This window comes from Octopus sinensis, linkage group LG17, assembly GCF_006345805.1.
Source record: "Octopus sinensis linkage group LG17, ASM634580v1, whole genome shotgun sequence".
NCBI lineage: Eukaryota > Metazoa > Mollusca > Cephalopoda > Octopoda > Octopodidae > Octopus > Octopus sinensis.
Genome location: NC_043013.1, coordinates 44069046 through 44093347, shown reverse-complemented (window position 1 = coordinate 44093347; position 24302 = coordinate 44069046). Strand labels below are relative to the sequence as shown.

General features: G+C 39.1%; 1 protein-coding gene and 1 long non-coding RNA gene across 5 annotated transcripts in view; one reads left to right on the top strand and one right to left on the bottom strand.

The window, feature by feature from the left end:
* LOC115220746 (zinc finger protein GLI4-like) overlaps window positions 1–24302 on the top strand; it is a 467588-nt gene that overhangs the window by 224425 nt on the left and 218861 nt on the right. The window lies entirely within an intron of this gene.
* LOC118766787 overlaps window positions 11802–24302 on the bottom strand; it is a 21942-nt gene continuing 9441 nt past the window's right edge. Inside the window, exon 3 of the long non-coding RNA XR_005002702.1 lies at window positions 11802–11812. This is a non-coding gene — a long non-coding RNA (uncharacterized LOC118766787). The remainder of the gene's footprint in view (window positions 11813–24302) is intronic.

Genomic DNA, 24302 nt, shown 5'->3' with positions numbered 1-24302 from the left:
TTTCGTTTTTGGATTTGGTTTGCAAGATTCTTTATATGAGTTTGTGTGTTGAAGCATATTCTGTTGTGTCTGGGGAAAGTCATTTTCTTTTTGTGCCTTATAATGTAACATACTCACCGGTAAAATTTCCACTTATTTCTTATTTTTATTTTCCTAGAATTTTCATTGTCTTGCAACCTTTTCAATAGTCTTAAGGTCGCAAGACGCAGCCAAAGTTTTAGGAACATAAAAATAAGAAATAAGTGGAAATTTTACCGGTGAGTGTGTTACATTATAAGGCGAGACACAACAGAATCAGTCAATAAACAAACAGATATAAGTACTGGGTGAAGATATTCATTGGAGGTTGATGTAACTGTTGATGTTGGTGCCCCAGCATGACCACGGGCTAATGCCCGAAACCACTAAAGGAAAAAATAAATCAATATGTCCACTATTTAGTTTAACCTTTTAGCATTTAAACCAGCTATACCGGACCCAAATATTCTACCTGTTTGACGTTCAAACTGGCCAGGTTCAAACTTTCACACCTACCCTACAATGTCATTCTAAAAACTAACAACCACAACATTGAAATCTCAAAACTATGAGATAATGCATGATTAATTCGAAACAATGCGAATAAATAAGCATTACATTTGACAGAGTAGTCTGAATGCTAAAGGGGTAACACATGATTTTCTCACAAGCTTGCACTCAAACTATAATTATTTATTCAGACTATTAGCAATATATAAACTAATTGAAAGAACATAGTTCCAAACACATCAACATCAACTTTGTGTTGAATGCCATACTAACTTAGTCTTTCTGCTTTTGGACCCAAAAGTTCTTTGTAAAGGATATAATTTCAAATTTGCTTTAGGGAAAAAGCTAGAAATATCATTCTATATTGAGTTAATTAATTCATATGAAATATGTTAATTACTACATATATATATATATATTCTTTTATTCTTTCGTTTGTTTTAGTCATTTTGACTGCAGCCATGCTGGAGCACTGCCTTTAATCAAATGTATCGACCCCAGGACTTATTCTATCAGTCCCTTTTACTGAACTGCTAAGTTACAGGGACGTAAACACACCAGCATCGGTTGTCGAGCAATGTTGGGGGGGACAAACACAGACACACAAACATATACACACACACACACACACACACATATATATATATACACACACACACACACACACACACACACATATATATACACACACACAGACATATATGACGGGCTTCTTTTAGTTTCCATCTACCAAATCCACTCACAAGGCTTTGGTTGGCCCGAGGCTGTAGTAGAAGACACTTGCCCAAGGTGCCACGCAGTGGGACTGAAACCGGAGCCATGTGGTTGGTAAGCAAGCTACTTTACCACACAGCCACTTCTGTGCCTATAATTGTATATAAAGAAACAATCTCTTTCATAAGGGAGTGAGAAATTTGATAAGGAATGAGATTTGGTAACGTTCATGCCATTCTCCAATACACCACAAATGTAGGCAAAAGGAAATGACTTCTGTGGGGGGGAATCAAAAGGCTCTACAGGAGCTATGCAACAAGTCACAAGGGGTTTTTATTGTTGGCTGGCTTCCTTCAACAAGTGCTTTAAACCTAGCAAAGAATGTATATATAAACAAGAGCCTTGAATCTGAAAGGGTGTGGAATGATTGCATATACATACATTATAATTTTAAAATATATATATACACACACTGATATATGATGATGATATATGTTGTTGTTATATATATATATATATATATATATATATATATATATATATATATATATAATCAAACCATGAATGTTTTAGGAAGAAGGGGACAGCTGTGTAAGCAATTCATTATTGCATGCATTCATGTGTGTCAGAGGTTCATTACTTATGCTGGTGAGTCAGCCCCACTTTCCTCCTTGTTCATTGTTTTTAGTTTTTCTTGTTTGCTTTTAGTAATTTTTTTTTTTCTTTCCCATTCTCACCAAAGCATCTTCCCTGATCCAGAACACACTCATTTAACACACACACACACACACACACAGAGTTGGCTACAGTCAAAATGACTTTCTTCTCTTTACCCCACCATTTCTTTCTAATAGGAACTCCTCTCCAAAACTGACACCCTACCCCTACTTCAAAGGAGCAAGTGATGGTGGTAGTGAAGAGATAGAGAATTCTTTCAACAATGACCACCACCACCACTGCCATCACCACCATATTTCCTCCAAGTGGTGGAGGGTGTCTACTACTATTACTGCTACACCCCTACTACCTATATTATTATCTTTTATCCCCATCACCTTCTATGCCTTCTTTGACCTAGACAGATCAACTTACTATAAACAACAGTTAAGTCAGTGTTAACATAGCTAAAACAGAACAAAAATCTAACTAGAAAATCTCATCATCATCATCATCATCCACAGTAGCATTATAAAGTCCATGTTGTCCATGCTGGAATGGGTTAGACCAGCACTCTTTTTTATCTACAGCCAAATGCCCTTCCAGTTGCCATCTCTTGATATTCAGTTGAAGAATTTTTATTCTGCTGATCCTCACTTGTTTTGAGTGATGAGGTCATTGCACCATTTTCTTTTATTTGTTTCAGTCATTTGACTGCAGCCATGCTGGAGCACTGCCTTTAGTCAAGCAAATCTACCCCCCAGGACTTATTCTTTGTAAGCCTAGTACTTATTCTATCGTCTCTCTTGCTGAACCGCTAAGTTACGGGGACGTAAACACACCAGCATCAGTTGTCAAGCAGTGGTGGTAGGGACAAACAGACACACAAACATATACATACATACACACACATATATATATATATATATATATATATATATATACGACGGGCTTCTTTCAGTTTCCATCTACCAAATCCACTCACAAGGCTTTGGTCGGCCCGAGGCTATAGTAGAAGACACTTGCCCAAGGTGCCATGCAGTGGGACTGAATCCGCTACTGTGAAGATTGTTTACTGTAGAACTAAACAAATTCATGGTTGTAGCACAAAATGTGTTAAGACTTGTGGAATCAACATACAAGCATGCGTGCACATCTTTTACTTGTTTCAGTTATTAAACTGTGGCCATGCTGGGGTACTGCCTTGAAGAATTTTTAGTCGAATGAATTGAGCCCTATACTTATTTTTTTAAAGCCCCGTACTTATTCTATTGGTGCCCTTTGCCTAACCATTAAATTACAGGGATGTAAACATGCCAACACCAGCTGTCAAGTGATGGTGGGGGACAAACACAGATACACACATACCTACGACAGGCTTCTTTCAGTTTCTAGCTACCAAATCCACTTACAAGGCTTTGGTCAGCCTGAAGCTTGCCCAAGGTACCAAGCAATAGGACTGAACCCAGAACCACGTAGCTGGGAAACAAACTTACCATACATCCACACCATACAAACATTTACGAGAGGCTTTCACCAATTCTCATCATCATTGTTCGACCATGGTCGAGACAATGGAATTTACCATGCTACGCCAGACTTCACGGTCCATCATAGCATTACGGAGGTCCTGTTGCTGGATGCCTGTATCCTTGGAAATTACATCAGGGTAGGAGAGTTTGCGCCCTCTGGTATTGCAAGTAGATGGCTTCCAGAGGAGAAGAGTAGAAATTACCTCTTTTTCAGCTCTACAACAATGTCCAGCAAACTGGACTCTCCTACCTTTCACAAGAGATGACACAGGTGGTAGTTTCCCATATATTTGCATTTTGGTTGAATGGCGCTTCCACGAGAGATTTTGAGCTCTCATAAGGAGGCGAGTGTAGGTTCCATCAAACCGCCTCTCAAGCTTCTTTGATAACGTCCAGGTTTCTGAGCCATATAGTAGAATTGGTTCGACTGTGGCTTTGAAGATTTCAAGTTTGAAATCTCTACTTAGATTTGATGACCAGATTTTATGCATGTCATTACAGGCTGACCAGGCCATACCCTTTCTAGTTAGAAAGTCTTTTCCAGATGATGATATGTATGACCCAAGATATTTATAATCAGAAACCATATTTAAGGGCGCATTGTTGAGAGTATGGATGATGCAATCACTGTTGGACAGGCACTTGTTTATATATTCAGTCTTGGCCTCACTGAGGTAAAGACCTACACAATTTGAGGCTTGTTCGAGAGATTGTAAAAGAGACTGGGCATTGGAGAGAGAATCACTGATAAGAGCCAATTCTACTTGTAAAGCATTCGTCAGCTGAAGGCAACAGAGAAGACACTTGCCCAGAATGTCACACAGTGGGGTTGTGACAGAAATGTCATAACCACACAGCCATGCCTGTACCTGAAGTATTGAAGAAAAAAATAATGTCAAGCATTAAGAAATGTTGCTTTGATTCTTTTGGCAAATATGAGATCCAGACAAATGCTTTGAGTACAATTGGTTGAAGGAAACTATTGAAGCCCAACATATATGTGCGTAGGGTCATGTGTATGCGTGTTTCCTTGCATGTCTGTTTGTATTAAGCTTCCTTAGCTGTAATGGAATGCTCCCTGCATTAAATATATCGTTTTCAAATTCTGACACAAGGCCAGCAATTTCAGAAGGTTGCTTACATCAACCCTTCCCCAAGTTCAATTGATACTTATTTTATCAACCCCAAAAGAATGAATGGCAAAGTCAACCTCCATAGAATTTGAACTCAAAACGAAGACAGGTGAAATACTGCTAAACATTTTGCTTGGCATGCCAACGATTCTGACAAACTATTATACTTTTTCATGCAGATGATATTGAGTAATTTTATTTTCTTAAACATTTGCTTTGTAATACACTATCTATTTTCTTGATTTTTAAACCAGGGGTTCTCAAAGATTTTTTAATCTATGGACCCCTTTGATTACTATTTTATTGTGGTGGACCCCCTCCACCCCAACCATAGCCATTCAATGCTTAAAAACTACTTTTATAGAAACTTCTTTCAAAATTTCTATTTGTTTCGTCCATCACATATTTACTTGTGTAAGTTGAACTATGTAAAATGTTAGAGAAAGAAACCTAGCTGTTTCTTGCAGAGCCAAAAAATTACTTAACTTAACTTTACAACTAAAACAAAAGTTTTTAGGGATCCTTAAAATGATATTGTGGATTCCTAATTTACTATTTTGTTGTGTGCCCACCCACCAAATCTTATATGGACACTCAGGGGCAATATGGACCCCAGTCGAGAATCACTGTTTTAAACAAACCTGGCTAACCTGAGTCATTCAGTGATTTATAAATTAACCTCAATAAAAAAATCAATATTTAGACTTAACCCTTTCATTACAAAATTTCTGTTGAAAATTGTTGCTTTGTGTCAGTTTTTTTTTTGAAAATGATGAAGCATTTAGGAAAATAAATGTCACTAATTAAAAATGAAGTTTTGATGGAAGGTTCTAATTTAGATTACTTTAAAACAGAAACTTTGTATCATAGAACCATGGGGAAGTTTCAGGCAGGTTGGTATAAAAACAAAAGGCAGCGAGCTGGCAGAAACGTTAGCACGCCGGGTGAAATGCGTAGCCGTATTTCATCTGCTGTTACGTTCTGAGTTCAAATTCTGCCGAGGTCGACTTTGCCTTTCATCCTTTCGGGGTCGATAAATCAAGTACCAGTTATGCACTGGGGTCGATGTAATCGACTTAATCCCTTTGTCTGTCCTTGTTTGTTCCCTCTGTGTTTAGTCCCTTGTGGGTAGTAAAGAAATAGGTATAAAAACAAAAAGGGACTTTATTATTTGTTTTTAATTTTCCACTGTGGGGTATATAAACCCTGTGCTATAAAATTTGGGATGAGTGATCACTATGAATGATCCCTGTTCAAAGTGATTAACTATGAAACAGACCAGTTTTTAACACCACCACCACCACCAACAACAACAAATGGGACCCTTACATAATTGCTTGATATATAAAGAGCAACCAAATTTCCTTTAAATTACTGTTTACTATCTTGAAAAGTCAAGGATTCATAAGACAGCATAATTCTAGATATACAATATTTATGTAAAGCCTAGTTTGCTACATGTAATCATCATCATCGTTTAACGTCCGCTTTCCATGTACCAAAGAGTCAATTTTGCACTGTTTTCAGACTTAGCTAAATCCGAAAGTACAAACCACAGGGACTTGAGTCACAACAATCACACACTATCAAGGCAAGGAGACAGTAATACACACACACACAATATGTATATATATACATATATATATAATATATATATATATATAAACAATTTATAAGTAAGGGCAAAAGAAAAAATTTCTAATGCCAAAATATGCTGAAAATAGACATAACATCAATAACCATGTAATTTATCACTACAAGCACGCGTTTTGAAGAAAGCCGATAGAAATTTCTAAAAAAATCTCGTTATTACCATATCTGACCCGATTTCAGAGTTAGTTCATAAGAACCTTCCCTTCATATATATATATATATATATATATATGCATACCTGTGTGGTTAAGAATTTCTAAATTCAATTACCTTGTGCAGTATTTTGGGCAAGTATCTTTTAACAAAGTTTTGGGTTAATCTTGCAAGTAAAATTCGGTAGAAGGAAGTTTGTTGTATATATATTTGTGTGTCATTATCATCATTTAACACTCAATTCTCTATGTTTGTTTGCAATAATCATGTAATGTCAAAAGAAGGGACACAAACACACACAAATCTGCAGCTTTATTTATCAATATGTATGTATATATATATATATGTTTCAAAATGTGACCGCGTGTGAACCGTTGGCGATTTTTTTCCTTTGTCTTCCCTTCTTTGGATCTTTCCTTTTCCTATGTTTCTGACGAAGAGCTCTGCTTGAAACGTTAAACCCTCCTTCTTTCCTGAGCGTCCAATAATACTATATTTGTTCCACGTCCTTGCGTTGTTGTGTTTTCTCTTTATGTTTTCATGTTTAGATTAACTATATATATATATACACACACACACATATACACAATGGGCTTCTTTTAGTTTCTGTTCATCAAATCCAATCACAAGGCTTTGGTCGGTTGAATATTATAGTAGAAGATACTTATCCAAGATGCTGCACAGTGGGACTGAACCGACGACCACATGACTGGGAAACAAACCTCTTTAACCCCACAGCCATGCCTGCACCTATGAATAATTCTAACCACCCTGACATCGCTCAGTCATTACAATACTCCAGTTTAGAAGTTAGGAAAGCTTTGACACCCAACAGTAAATGAATAAATGTATTTTTGTTAGTGTGATAATGGCCATACTGGTTTTATTTCTCTCTGTCTTTGAATCAAAAGTGGTTGGTTTCATCCTCACAATGCACTTTGATTTATTGGGGTCTGTTGCACTAATCTCAGATAACTATACTATTATTCTTCTATTCACTAACTTTTTTTCTACAAAACTATTGTAAATTGTGAGATGTATTAAGACAAGCCTTAGAAACACCTGATTAATTGAAATGGTAAGGTCATGACTCACTTGTTTCTTGGAAAAGGAAGATCAGAAATTACCTGGGGATATTAGATCTGATAAGATGAAGATTTATCACCAGCACAATCTTGTAGTATTGTAGGGAGAAAGCCAATTAAGTGATACTAATAGAATTGCTTGATTTACTAAAAGTAACTACAAAATTTCTGTTAGTCTTGACTTAGCTGGCAGGCGAAATGCGTAGCCATATTTCGTCTGCCGTTACGTTCTGAGTTCAAATTCCGCCGAGGTCGACTTTGCCTTTCATCCTTTTGGGGTTGATAAATTAAGTACCAGTTAGGCACTGGGGTCGATGTAATCGACTTAATCCATTCGTCTGTCCTTGTTTGCCCCCTCTATGTTTAGCCCCTTGTGGGCAATAAAGAAATATATTATTCACTTAACCATTTCATTTCTATAATTCACTGCCTATGTATTTTTGAAAAATATACAATAATTTGAAGAGATTTTAGTGAAATAATTATTTTTCTTTATTAAGTTGATATTTAACCCTTTAGTGTTTAAACCGGCTGTATCCAGCCTGAATATTCTACACATTTTATGCTCAAACTGGCCAGAACCAGCATCTCACACCTACCCTGCAATGTCATTCTAAAAATAAGCAATTACATCTTTCCTATCTTGAAGCTACAAAATAATATCAGATAAATTTTTTTAAATGTGAATAAATAAGGAATATTTTTGCCAAATTAATATGAATGCTAAAGGGTTAAAGCAAAACCTATTTCATTTTATATCACACTCTGTGAACAACAGCTTCCTTATCTACAGTTTTCAATGGACCAATCACTGGCTCACTTCATTTGAGAATAACCTTCATTCCACCATTTCAAGAAGACTCTCAACAATGTCATGTGCACTATCTTTCTTTGACTAAGACAGTAAAAATTATTTTTTAAAGTACAATTTCTCCTGTATAAAACTATAACACATGCTAAAACCGACCTCGCTGGTGCCACGTAAAAGGCACCCATTCCACTTTGGTCATATTCTCTTCTATTGGTGGTTTTACTCAGAGGAGAAATTTGTGAAGTGTTGTATTACTCTTGAATACTGTCCTGATGTAGACTGTATGTACTCCATCCCATGCAGCTGTGGTAGGTTATACAAAGGCAAAACATTCTGCCCCCTCAAAATAAGGGTAGAGGAACATTGTAGAGCTGTGACATGAGGGGATATTGATAAATCGGGTATAGCTGATCAAGTATGGGAAAACAGAGACCACCTTTCCCTGTGGGATGAAGTTAAAATAATAGACAGAGAACACCACTGGAAAATATGAAAAGTAAAAGAAGCAGCACATATGCTAGGACACAATAACCTCCTAAGCAGACCTAGTGCAGATATGAGTAGAATATGGGAACTGGCATTAGGAAGGGTATCCAGACATACAAACCGTGCTAAAAAAAGACAGTGAGGCTTGGTGCAGTCTTTTGGCTTGCCAATTCCTGTCAAACTGTCCGACAAATGGATTAAGTCGATTATATCGACTCCAGTGCGTAACTGGTACTTATTTAATCGACCCCGAAAGGATGAAAGTCGACCTCGGTGGAATTTGAACTCAGAATGTAGCGGCAGACGGAATACTGCTAAGCATTTTGCCCTGCGTGCTAATGATTCTGCCAGCTCGCCACCTTGACCTGGTTTAATACCATTACCTGGTGGTAAGCATCTGTACCAAGCCTCCAGTCTAGGGATAACTTTCCCTTCCCCTCCCCTGTCATGGAGGCCATAAAAAGGGGTGATGGGCACTGCCCTTCCTTCCGACTGACTAAGTTATTAAAAAAAGTGTCTGGAAGAAGAACCATGGTGGAACACTTTATGACACATCTCTTGGATTACTGATGACCTGGAACTAAATAACAACAAAAACAACACAATCAAAATGTTTTGCAGAAGACAGAAACATGAAAAATGATATTAACAGTCTGTAAAATTTTAAATGACTTTAGCAATAACTCATCTAAAAGATTTAGATGTTCACAAAGAATTTTAACAACAACATGATATTTGCTGTCTCACAAATGGTTAGAGTATATTGTTTCAGCATTCTCACATTTCTATATTTAGAGCTATTATTAACATTTTTACATTACTCTTGTCTATTTCACTATTTTCTGCACAATTTAGATACATGACAGAAGTGTCACTTAAAAAATATAATATTTATTGCAATAAACAACATCAGTGTTTCACTTTCACACCTAGCTAACATAACCTGCTGTAGTTTTCATCATCTCTGTTGCAATTAATTATTATAATTAAATAATATAGGATAACATAACATTCCCAGTAAATTTTCTTTCTGCTACGTTTCTTATTGTTCATATTACGCGTAAGAAGCATATATTCTCCCACATCAACCATCAAATGACATATCATAATAACTAATACATCATTATGATTAACGGTTTATATATTTATTATTTTTATTCATTTATTTTTTATTAATATGCATAGGAGTGGCTGTGTGGTAAGTAGCTTGCTTACCAACCACATGGTTCCGGGTTCAGTCCCACCGCGTGGCACCTTGCGCAAGTGTCTTCTACTATAGCCTCAGGCCGACCAAAACCTTGTGAATGGATTTGGTAGACGGAAACTGAAAGAAGCCCATCGTATATATATATATGTTTAGATATATGTACATGTGTGTGTGTGTATATGTTTGTGTGTCTGTGTTTGTCCCCACAACATTGCTTGACAACCGATGCTGGTGTGTTTATGCCCCCGTCATTTAGTGGTTTGATATATATATATATATATATATATATATATATATGTCAAATATAAATAAAAACAGAACACAAAGGATATCGCGGTGTTCTGTTTTTAATTTATATTTGATATATACTCTCACCTGTGCCACTATCTGGCATATACAGGTGCTTACACTTATCAAGTATTCACTCTAAATTTACAGTTTATATATATATATATAGATAGATATCATCTATCTGGCTAGGCAGAAGACTGCACCAGATTTCTGTGTTTGTTTTGGCAGGGTTTCTATGGCTTGATGCCCTTCCTAACACCAACCACCCAGCAGAGTGGGCTGAGTGCTTTTTTACATGGCACAAGCACATATGAAGTCATTTTAGCATGGTTTTTACAGCTGGATGCCCTTCCAAATGCCAACCACTTTACAGTGTGAATTGGATGCTTTTTAAGTGGCACCAACACTGGCAGGGTCACCAAGTAACTTGCAAGACAAAGATCTTTTGAGAGGGTAGGGGGCATTGGAGGAGGGGATCTTGTGTCAGATGATGAAAAGTTAGAATGAGACAGAGAGATAGAAACAGGTATCTTGGTGTAGGAGAGGTACAAGGTTACGAGAGAGAGAGAGAGAGAGAGAGAGAGAGAAAGAAATGAGGACAGAAACAGGTGTACTGCTGTAAAGGAAATACATGGTTACCCAACCTGAGGGAAGAGCAGAAGGGGAGAGAGAGAGTGCGAGACAGCAGGAGTACAAGAGAGAGAGAGAGAGAGAGCAGGTGAGAGAAGGTGGTAAAATGCCAGGCACACTCACAAGGGACAGGGACCAGAATATAAATGGGATGGTCAGGTTAAGAAGAGAGGGAGAGAGATGGTGGCAAATGTCAGGGCATACCTATTTCTTTACTACCTACAAGGGGCTAAACATAGAGAGGACAAACAAGGACAGACAAACGGATTAAGTCGATTATATCGACCCCAGTGCGTAACTGGTACTTATTTAATCGACCCCGAAAGGATGAAAGGCAAAGTCGACCTCGGCAGAATTTGAACTCAGAACGTAGCGGCAGACGAAATACTGCTAAGCATTTCGCCCGGTGTGCCAATGTTTCTGCCAGCTCGCCGCATACCTTTGAGGTATGGAGGTCATAATAAAAGTGATAGGGCATTACTAAAGAAGCACGAGCAGAGTTTGGGGAAGGAGAATGTAGCAAATGGGGAAAACCTGGGTATATAGAGGGTGAGGGGGGGATACTAGATAGTAATAATACAGGAGGGAACAGGGCTGTGAGGATAGATTTGGGGAGTGAGTGAGAAGCATAGTGCAAGAAAGAGAAGAGATGTAGTTTGGTTTGTTGGGGTAGGGTACATGAAAAGTTTTCTTGTTACATGTGGGTGGAACACACAGCACTCCTAGAACTCAGTTTTGCTTATGTGGGTGAGTCTTAAGAACTTCATATCATCAGACACCTTGATTCATTGCCATTTTCAATACCCTGAGATTGGTCCTTACCACTTCATTCCATGTCTTCCTGGGTCTCCCTCTTTTGTGGGTACCCTCCACTTTCCATGATCGACATTTCTTAATTCCGCTGTCTTCCCTCTTGCATGCTGCATTTTATTCTTCTTATGCCCAACTTTGCTCTCAATACATTTGCACTTTGTCTTACAGGCACACTGATGTTGCACATCCAGTGGAAAATACAGCCTTCATGGCACTCATATAGGTGGCATTAGGAAGGGCATTCAGCCATAGAAACCATGCCGAATCAGACTGGGGCCTGATGCAGCCTTCCAGCTTGCCAGCATGCCAGCATGGATAATAGACACTAAATGATCATGATATACACTGAACCGCAAAAGAAATGTGACTTTTTCAAATGTCATTTTCTAACTCTCTTTACTCTTTTGCTTGTTTCAGTCATTTGACTGCTGCCATGCTGGAGCACTGCCTTTAGTCGAGCAAATCGACCCCAGGACTTATTCTTTGTAAGCCTACTACTTGTTCTATCAGTCTCTTTTGCCGAACCACTAAGTTGCGGAGATGTAAACACACCAGCATCAGTTGTCAAGCGGTGTTGGGGGGACAAACACGAATAAACAAACATAAACACACACACATACATACATACATACATACATATATATATATATGTGTGTGTGTGTATATATATATATGTGTGTATATATACAAATAGATATATACGATGGGTTTCTTTCAGTTTCTGCCTACCAAATCCACTCACAAGGCTTTGGTTGGCCCGAGGCTATAGTAGAAGACACTTGCCCAAGGTGCCACACAGTGGGACTAAACCCAGAACCATGTGGTTGGTAAGCAAGCTACTTACCACACAGCCACTCCTGCACCTATGGTAAATTCTGAAAATTTATTTCAGGGGATGGGATATGTAAATATTCCAAAACACAGCTGCACTGACTGCCGTGGGTGGCAGTTGCAAACAATTGTCATGAAAAGTGAAATGCATGTGCATCATGTGGAGGTTATGGGTATAAAAATCAACTTGAACTGCGCTCCTGGCATTCGTAATTTGGATGCATCAGGTATGACCCAATTGTCAGCAGTGCAGAGAAAACAAGCTGATTGCAAGCAGGGCCGCATGCCTTGGTTGTTGCGAAAGTTTACAGTGTCCATGTCAGCACCATCTATCGCTTGCAACAGCGATAAACGACACCAACAGCACTGCAGACTGTGCCTGCCAGAGGGTGACCACACTCAGGCAGCACCACTTCATCCACCTGCAATACCTCCATGATCACTTCAGACCAGCCAGCGTGACAGCTTGCGAGACCAATGGCACTGGACAGTCACCCATCAGCCACAACATGGTATGATGTCAACTGGCTGCCAACAACCTGCATTGCTGTCATCCTGCTTGAGGGCCTGTCCCCACCGCCTGCCATGACTACAGTGGGCTACACAACATCAACTTTGGTGGCATCAACAATAGTCTTCTCTCACAAGAGCCAGTACCGCATTTCCTCATCGGATGACAGAGTAAAGGTGCTTAGGAGGGGTAATTGCTACAGAGACGCATGCGTCATGGAGAGAGACACGGGGGTGGCCAAGCATCATGGATTGGGGAGCTTGTAGGCCTGAATCAGAGAATTGGGCCCATGTGTTCCAAAATGTTTGTACAGGCAGAGGAAATGGCATCATAGCACAGTGCTACACAGACCAGATCATAAGACCTCACGCCATGCCCTTCTTCATGCGTTACCAGCAGGACAATGCTCCCTCCCACACAGCCAGGGTCATCATGGACTTCTTGCATCTGCACAACATCAGAACCATGCTGTGGCGAGCTCTCAGCCTGAATTTGAACCCAATTGAACACCTATGGGATGAAATCCAGAGATGCCTGAACCAGGTGGTCCCAAGGCAGACAACTTGTGTGGAACTGGAGGCAGCTTTTCCCGGGGTGTGGGCACAGGTGCCAATGGCTTTTGTGAACTGCCTCATGCACTCCATGTACTGATTGTGTATGGCCATTTTGAACACCCAGGGAGGGCATATATGGTATTAAACATGCCATGCCCTACAATCTTGATGTGCTGGATCCACCCACTACCAGAGCACATGTCAACGACACAGAGACTGCGGTCAAAGTGCATCCAACAAATTGACTTTATCAGATTTATCGAAACATATTTCACAGTCACACATGTATCACATTTCTTGTGTGGGTCAGTGTATATAATGGGCTTCTTTCCATTTCCATCACCTTATTCACTCAGAAGGCTTTGATTGGCCCAAGGCTATAGTAGCAGACACTTGCCCAAGATACCACAGAGTAGGACTGAACCTGGAACCATGTGGTTGGAAAGCAAGCTTCTTGCCACACAGTCATGCCCACATGTGTGCACACAATGTTTACAGAATCCTGATTCCATCATTTCTATTTCATTTCTTTAATTTTCCTTTCACTTAACTTCTGCTTCACTTTCATCAATAGTGAAGTAGATCTTGCTAGAAACTAACACCTACATTAAAATAATTTTTAATGTTTTGCTAACTATTTTCAAAATTCAATAGTAAAGTAACAAATGTAAAAGAAGTTGATGTTAGAACTGTTAATTATTAATATATTCAATCAACTTCAAAATGGAAAAGGCTTACTAAGAATTATAAAATAAGCAATAATAAATCTCTGAACGAGATATAAACAGTAACCGCTCGACAACGTAAGGTGTACTAGCCATCTGAATGTGGCTAGCCTATTGCTTTCAGACAGTTTTTCTAAATCAGTGACACAAGGGCACTGAGATTGTGTCTAAAGTCCATCTGGTGATGTTGATCGCCTGGGGCTAAAAGCATCAGTAACACCCCACCCCCAGTGGCTAGCCACATTCAGATGGCTAGTACACCTTACGTTAAATTATAAAATAGTTTTTCCATAAATGAAGTAATTGTTAGAACAATTTTTTTTTTAAATGATGAAAGAATCTGAGCAAGAATAATTACTGGATCATCATCATCATCCTCATCACCACCACTACCACCACCATCATCATCATCATCATTTAATGTCCTTTGTCCATGCTGGCATAGATTGAATGGCTTGATCAGGAATGGCAAGCTGAGGGGCTGCACCTGATTTGGCATGATTTCTAAGGCTGGATGCCCTTCCTAATGTCAACCACTCCAAAAGTGTAATGGGTGCTTTTACGTTCCACTAGCATGGGTGCCAGCTGTGTGAGACCAGTATCTGCCACAGCTATGATTTCACTTGGCTTCATGGGTCTTCTGCTCAAGCACAGCATATTGCCAAAGGTCCTGGTCATTTGTCTTTGGCTCCATGAGGAACAAAGTAGCAAAATGGAAATAATTGAAAAAAGGCTTTTTGCATAGAAGACCTAATATTATGACAGTATGCACACACACACACACATAACTTATCTTTTACTCAGTAGATCAAAGCCATGCTGGAGCATCGCCTTGAAGAATTAAAGACAAACGAATCAACATGAGTACTTACACTAACAAGTCATTGGTCAGCTCTACCATGCAATGAGACTCAAGCACCCGGTGGGATACAGCCTGGAACTATGTGGTTGAGAAGCAAACTTTTGACAATGCAATAATGCCTGCACCTACACATGAGCAAGTGCCTCCTACTATAACACTGGGCTAACTAATTAATACTTTCTGAGTAAATTTGATAGATTAAAAACTGTGCGGAAGTCTGTCACGTAATTAAACTCTAAGTACTTCAAATATATTCTCTGTGCATTTTCAACTTCATTTCTTCTCTTCCTCCACTTGTTTAGATTAATAATAATTATATAAAATTATATAAAATAATTATATAAAAGCTTTTAGAATTCAAAAATGATTGCAAACGAGCATTCTGGTTTTATACAAGTGAGGTTGTTTGTTTCAAGTCTCCCATTAACCCTTTCGTTACTGTATTTATTTTGAGATGCTCTGTGTTTCTTTCAATTACTTTAAATATAACAAAGAATTTAGTAATAGAACTTAGTTATCATTAAGCTAGTGTTAGGAACATAAATTGTGACTAAGGTTTGGTGGAAGATTTTAATTCAAAACTTATGAAAACAAGACTTTTGTACTCAGAGCCAGAGCTGGTTTCAGCCAGGTTGGTAATGAAAGGGTTAAAAAAAAAAAAAAAAAACTTTGCTAGGAAACAAGAGAGTGTCAGTGACTGGAAGGGCTTCTTGTGTAGGAAATATGCTTAGACAAAAATTGTCTGATCCATGCAAACATGGGAGAGTGGATGCTGAGAGATGATTGATGTTGTTCAGTCCCAAGTCAACATTGATTAAGGAAGACTTATGATTAAAGACATTCCAACTATGAGCTTCCCATCTATTTGTTGTTTGTTCCTTCATGAGCCATGCCTGGCTCATAGGGCCGGTTTCCCAATTTCCTTGGTGAATAGGTTCCCCACCTGGACGGGATGCCAGTCCATTGCAGGTGAGCTGCAAGATGCAGGAGGAAAGAGTGAGAGAAAGTTGAGGTGAAAGAGTCAGCAGAAGTTCGCCATTACCTTCTGCCGGAGCTGCATGGAACTTAGGTGTTTCACTCATAAACACACACATCGCCTGGTCTGAGATTCAAACCCGCGATCCCTCGACTGCGAGTCTGCTGCTCTAACCACTAGGCCATGTGCCTCCACATCCCATCTATTTCTATACCTATTAATATATTACCCAATGTGTTCTTTCTATTTTTAAGATAGCAATGTGTTGGAGGGGATTGACAACTATTTCTAGCTGGTCAGAGATTCCAATACAGTTCAAATTATAAGATAGAACGTAGACATAATGTGAGGCAGGAGACGACAAAGTATGGTGCGCATTTCAATAAAGGCCGAGGGGTGATGTTTGTTGTGGTTGTTGTTTGACACTTAGTTCTCAAAATGCATTGGTGTGGGCGCTGGTTTCGCATAAAAAGCACCCAGTGGAGTCGTTGGCATTAAGAGGGGCACCCAACCATAAAAACCAAGCCAACAGGGATTATGGGACCTGGTGCAGCCCCCTGGCCTTGCCAGTTCATGTCAAACCATCCAACCAATGCCAGTATGGAAAATGGACATTAAATGTTGTTGTTGCTGTTTATTTGTTTGTTTCTTGAGCTAAGCGGTCTTCGTCCCAGAGCTCGCAAGATCGCGCCTCTGTAGTGGGAGAAGTCCGAAACGTGGTCCTTTGCTATTCGTAAGACCCGCAAAAGAGAACGCAGGTCAACCCCTGACACCGAGAGCATCGACGGATGGATGAATGTGCATCCAGGCTCAGCGGTTGCGTGGGAAGTCGGGGACAAGAAACAGGAAGAAAGAGTGAGAGAAAGTTGAAGCGAACCACTGGGCCATTGCGCCTCCACTGTTGTTGCTGCTGCTGCTGCTGATGATCAATAACAATTTACCATGATCATCTTTCCCTCTATTTAGGCATAATATACCTAAGACTAAAATAGCCAGTGTGTGCTTTCATTTATTTATTTATTTTGTATTTTTTTCAGGCCTGTAAGTTGTGATGTTTCTAGCAACTTGGATAGGGCCCCTTTTTGGTTAATCTAGGTTGGGATGAACCATAGAGAGAGAAATAAGCAGAATAAGGGACAGAGAGAGGAGGTGGGGAGATACACCCACCTTTGGAGAGCAGCAAGTAGATTTAGTTAAGGCTAGCATGAAGTCATGTTCAGTCAAGCAGATATTAGGGTCCTAATGGTAGTAATAATAGTAACAGTGGTGGTGGTGGTGATAGTAGTAGTAGTAGTAGTAATGGTGGTGGCTGCAAGAAAATACTATGCTCAATGGCATGTCAAAGGTTGCAGGGTGTTGCTTTAATATGTATGGGCCTTTACTCAAGGAGATGGCTTGTTCTTAGCCACCCCAACCTACCACCACGACCACCACCACCAAAGGAAAAAAAAAAACACTGAAATGCACTTGCTCCCTTTCTGCTCTTCCTCCTCCACACACTCACTCAATGTCATTATGAGAGAGGAGGAGTAGGAGGAGGAGGAGGAGGAGTTAACCAAAGATCTTCCCAGATCTTTTGTCTTGACAGAAATGATGTTTTCTTCATCAGTTAAATTTGCTACAAGTTGTCATGGTGAGTGCTATAGCATAACTTTACCAGCCACCCCCAGCTGACTACGTCCCCACCCAAGACCCCATCCCATTTACACACACACACACACACACACAACACACAAACATATACATGTATATATTTATTTTCTGTTTGCCTTTGAACAATTTTATGGGAAAATAATTCAAAACTTGAAACATAGGCAAAAGTAAGGGTGGCTGTGATTGTGTTGTTATTGCTAGCAGCAGCAGCAGTAGTAGTAGTAGTAGTTGTAGAAGTAGTAGTAGTAGTAGTAGTAGTAGTAGTAGTGATTGTGGTAGTAAAAGAAGCATAAGTGGTGGTGGTGGTGGTATTATGATATATTTTTCTTCTACATTGCATTTGGTGAACAATCATCACTGGTCCCTCGCTTCTCTGAATGCAACAGTAAAAGGGATTGCAGAACAAATATCACAAGGGGATGTTGCTCAAAAAGCACATTTTAATAAAGGTTGGATGGTTGTTGTTTGGATGATTTAAAAAAAAAGTTTAGGAGTGGCTGTGTGGTAAGTAGCTTGTTTACGAACTACACGATTCCAGGTTCAGTCCCACTGCTTGGCACCTTGGAAAGTTCAAGTGTCTTGTACTATAGCCTCCAGATGACCAAAGCCTTGTGAGTGGATTTGGAAGACGGAAACTGAAAGAAGCCTGTCATATATATGTATATATGTGTGTGTGTGTGTATGTTTGTGTGTCTGTGTTTGTCCCCCTTACCCTAACATCACTTGACAACCGATGGTGGTATGTTTACATCCCCGTCACTTAGCGGTTCGGCAAGAGAGACTGATAGAATAAGTACTAGGCTTACAAAGAATAAGTCCTGGGGTGAATTTGCTCACTGAAGGCGGTGCTCCAGCATGGCCACAGTCAAATAACTGAAATAAGTAAAAGAGTAATTCATTGCAAATATACCAACAAATACACACACACACACACACACATGCATGCATGCACATACACAGATATTCTTACCTGGGTTAATTGATCTTATATCTTTTACTTATTTCAGTCATTTGACTGCAGCCATGCTGGGGCCCTGTCCTGAAGAGTTTTAGTTGAATGAGTTGACCCCTGAATTTTTTTTTTAAACCTTGTACTTGTTCTATAAGTTTCTTTTACATAATCGGACATAATGAGGACATAAACAGACCAACACCGATTGCCAAGTGGAAGTTGGGGACAAACACAAAGATACACATGCACATTCATCTACAAAATCCACGCATGTGGCTTTGGTTGGCCTCAGGCTATAGTAGAAGATATTTGTTCAAGATGCTATGCAGTGGGACTGAAACCAGAACCCTCTGGTTTGGAAGCAACCACATAGTTCCATGTTCAGCTACACCTGCACCTACAGAAAATGTATTGGCCAGTAAAACCTAAACTAAATGTATACAAATTAGATGGCTTCATTGATTTGGGTAAATTACTGTAAAAATGATGCTAATAACTTTCATCTGGTCAGATCATTCAAAACTGTTGTATAAACCAGAAGGTATTTGAAGTCAAGCTTCTTAAAAATGAACCAAAAAGTGTATAAATATACAAAGCAAAGAGATGTATAGGTGGAAGCATAACAATATGGTAGAGCAGTCGTTTTGGTTAAAAGTTTGGTACCACTGTAGAAGACACTTTAGGCAATGTCTTCCATTATAGCTTTGTGAGTAGATAAGATAAAAGAGGCCTAAGCGAGATTGTTGTTGGAAGGACATAACAGATGAAGCAGACATTGGAGCTTGATGTAATCCCCCAGTGCACTGAATGATGTCAAACTGTCCAGCTCATGGCAACATGGAAGGCAGATATTGAATGGTGATGAAGATATATATATACACGTGTGTGTGTGTATATATATATATATATATATATATATATATATACACACACCGGAGTAAACACGTAAATGTGAAACAAGGTGGAAAAAAGAGTACTCAAATACCAGTGGTAGAGTAATATGCTTTATTTAAAGCAGCAGAAAATTCAACAAAACCTGTTACTCTGAGTTTCCCGTTGCCGTTCGTTGGACAGTTTTTGCTAGAAACTGTCCGACGAACGGCAACGGGAAACTCAGAGTAACAGGTTTTGTTGAATTTTCTGCTGCTTTAAATAAAGTATATATATATATATATATAAAATACAAAATGGGACAAGAACACAAAACATCCGGACAGCTAGGTGATACAAAAAGGGATAACAAAACATCCAGATAGGCGATACAAGGAAAACAAGGACGGGTCATTCAAAGTTTTCTATCATCAGTGAAGCACCAGGTTATCCTCACAATTTCAGCTGATATATATACGTTTGTGTGCATGTATATATATATATATATATATATATATATGTGTGTGTGTGTGTGCATGTATATATGGTGAAGGCGTGATGCTTAGTGGTTAGGGAATTTGGCTCTATCATAAGATTGTGAGTTCAATTCTTGGTGACACATTGTATCCTTGAGCAAGACGCTTTATTTCACGTTGCTCCAGTCCACTCAGCTGGCAAAAATGAGTAGTACCTGTATTTCAAGGGGCCAGCTTTGTCATATTCTGTGTCATGCTGAATCTCCCTGAGATATATATATATATATTTTGTTGCCCTTTTCAAGCCTAGCCAGGCTCATAAGCCCGGTTGCCCGGTTTCTGTGGCGTATGGGTTCCCCCCAGCTGGGCAGGACACCAGTCCATCGCAGGAAGAGAGAGTGAGAGAAGGTTGTGGTGAAAGAGTACAACAGTTTGTTTTTATGTTTTTGCTTTTATGTTTTCGTTTCTCATTGTGTTCACCGTTGTTTTGAGGTCCTGTACCCATATATGCATGTATATATACAAATAGATGTAGTTATGTACATATATGTATGTATATATGCATATATTTATATATTATTTTTGTATGTATGTATGTATTTATGTGTCACTGTTTGTCCCCCACCATTGCTTGACAATCGATGTTGGTGCACTTATGTCCCTGTAACTTAGCAGTTCAGCAAAAGAGACTGATAGAATAAGTACAAGGTTTACAAAGAATAAGTCCTGGGGTTGATTTGTTCAACTAAAGGTGGTGCTCCAGCATGGCCACAGTCAAATGACTGAAACAAGTAAAAGAATAAAAGAACCTGAAATAAAATTTAACCCTAACATATTTTTTCTAGGAAAACTTGGGTTTTTGTTTTCTTCCTCTTTTTGAAAATATTTTATTAATTAATAACAGCATCAAGTTAAGCTGACTTTAACTAAAAGCATGACCCGAAACTCCACCCATTGCTAATTTTCTTAATTATGTAAATGACGTTATTTTCTATTCAGTAACTGCTTGCAGTGCTTTTGCCGTAAGCAATGTTAGTTTTTCTCAGAAAAAGGATAACAAAGCGTATTAAAAAAAAATAAGATGGTACCCCTATGTTAAATTTCAGCTATCTTGGTAAAAAAACTATAGCCTACAACTCAGAACAAACACACATACACATATTTATTTGCCCAAGGTGTTGCACAGAGGTATGACCCTAGAACTACATAATTGTGAAGTGAGTTTTGAAACCACATACCCGTGCATACACATATATCATATCATGGTGGAATTTATAATACTATTAGTTTTGGTGTTGCTGGTGTAATCTCTATATATATAAATGGCAAAATGTCTGTCTGTGTGTGTCCTTTATACAAATCCACAATTTTTCAGTTAGAGGGCTCGCACTTCTATGGGCATTCAAAATCGTCCAAGGGTGGTCGTGCACATCTTTGCATTTCCCCAGTCACCCTGCAAAGCCATTAAAAAATCAATAGAAGTGACTTTTTTGTGAATTTTCTATCCAAAACCCAATCAAAATGCCCAAAACTTGATACACCAATTGAATGCCAGGTAGCTGTATATGATTGGTCAGAGATTTGGACAGTACTTGCATGTATGTGTGCACGCACGCAGCTGTATATGCATGCACTAGCACTATGACCCGGCGTTGCCAGGTCATAGTGCTAGTTTTAATTAAGAAACAATATTTTCACTACATTATGTGCATTAGCTTCTGTTTAGTTATATGTTCTACTTGCAATGGTATCCCTGGAAGTTTTTTCCCTGGTTTCTAACTGATGTATGGTTTGATAGTTTGCAACTCCTATCTGGAGAGATTACTATTGGTAATACCCATAGAAATTGTTGTTTAATCTCAAATCATCCCCATCTATAATGCTGCTCTAGTTGAGATCATTCCATTTTTGTTATTCATGAGTTTCCTTCCTTTTTTTTTAAGATGGTAGAAAACTGATTTAAAGGAGATATAGCTGTTATTTCCAGCAGGTTGAGCAACAACATAGAGAGTCCCTCACCGTCATAAGTAGTAACAGAACATTGGAAGCTATATACCTAATACACCCATGTAACATTCAACATCCTCAAAAAAATCATATACCATAACATACTACACAGTCCAATTACATAACAGGAATTGTGTGTGTGTGTGTGTGTGTGAGAGAGAGAGAAAGAAGGAGAAAGATTTGTGTTGTTTTATAGTTACTGAAGTTATTAGAACAAACATGTACAGTATTATTTCTTTTGATTTTATTATTTTGTAAGAAACAAGCTGGATACAGAAGGAAAAGACATCAACACACAAGTCCAAAGTGTCTTGTAATACGTCTGTATACTCTGGACGAATTGTATCACATGGTATACTTGACCAGCTCAATTCAGTTCAAAATAAACTCCATATCACTGCAGTTGACTGAGAAGAGGCTGCCGAAAACAAATTTCTTTACGATTAGCTTACATCACAAGTTGTGAAGCAACAGTTTTCTACAAAAACCATGCAGGTGGCAACCGATCAGAAGCCAGAGATATGCAGCTACTACAGCAAAAAATAATATCATTGTACAAAGCCTAATGTTTTCACATATACATCAGGCAGAGCCAAGTGGTTAAGAAGCTAACTTTGCAGCCACATGGTTGGTCTTGGGGTACATCCTACAGTGTGGTACCCAAGGAAAGTGTCTTCTACTATAACCTTGGGCTGACCGATGCCTTGTGAGTGAATCTGATAGGTAGAAATTGTGTTTGTACCTCCACTGATTGACAACTGTTGTTGAGTTGTTTATGTCCCTCTAACTTAGTGGTTTGGCAAAGGGGGGGGGGGTGCAATAGAGTAAGTACCAGACTTAAAAATAAGTATTGGTGCCATGTAACATGTAAAAAGCACAAGGTACACTCTGTGGAGTGAGTGGCATGAGGAAGGGCATCCTGCCATAGAAACCAAGCAAAAACAGACTATGGAACCTAGTGTGGGCCCTGACCTTGCCAGTTCCAGTGAAGCCATCCAACCAATGTGAACATGGGAAACATTAAATGTTGTGATTGAAAAGACCCGACAAATGAAGTGAGTTCATGGCTTGCAGAACGGCCTGTTGTGCTTACCTTGAATTGTAGGGTGACCTGCTGTGCTTAAGGAGACCTATTGAGTCAAGTACATCAACATCAAAATAAAAATCAAATGGAAATTGTAATTATGATACCCGTGCCAGTGGCACATAAAAAGCACCATCCTAACGTGGCTCCGCCTTGTTGGCCCTCGTGCTGGTGGCATGTAAAAGCACCCAATACACTCACGGAGTGGTTGGCATTAGGAAGTGTATTCAGCTGTAGAAACACCGCCAGATCAGACTGGAGCCTGGTGCAGCCTCCTGGCTTCCTAGACCCCGGTCAAACCATCCAACCCATCCTAGCATGGAAAACGGACGTTAAACGATGATGATGATGATGATGATGATGATGACTGGGGTTGATTTGACCAACTAAACCATTCAATAGTGTCCCAGCATGGCTGCAGTCGAAAGATTGAACCCAACAAAAAGATAAATGATATGATAAAAGATATCTCATTCCAAAATAGATTCATTGAATAGGAGCTTAATACACTTGGGTATTAATAAATGGAACAAACTTTTAAAAGCCTCACTTGAAACAATCTTATTTCTTTATTGCCCACAAGAGGATAAACATAGAGGGGACAAACAAGGACAGACAAAGGGATTAAGTCGATTACATCGACCCCGGTGTGTAACTGGTACTTAATATATCGACCCCGAAAGGATGAAAGGCAAAGTTGACCTTGGCAGAATTTGAACTCAGAACATAATGGCAGACGAGATACCGCTAAGCATTTCGCCGGCGTGCTATTGTTTCTGCCAGCTCGCCGCCTTCACTTGAAACAATCTTAGTAGATGGAAAGCAAGCTTTCAAAGGTTAAGTTTCCGAAATACAGCTTACCATTCTGAAAGTTGTTGATACAGTAAACGATTAATTGGTTTGTTGGACCTTACTTTGAGTCCATACATCCAACAAGGTTATTGTTCCTAAATGCACCTAATATTAAAAAAATATTTCTTATGAAGATATGAAAGTCTTTCGTCATATCCTTATGATTTGGTCACTGATGTTTTACATAACAGTATCATCTACAACTGTGCTCTGATTCCATGTTGGGGTTATAACATCTATAGAGTTCCAAATGCAC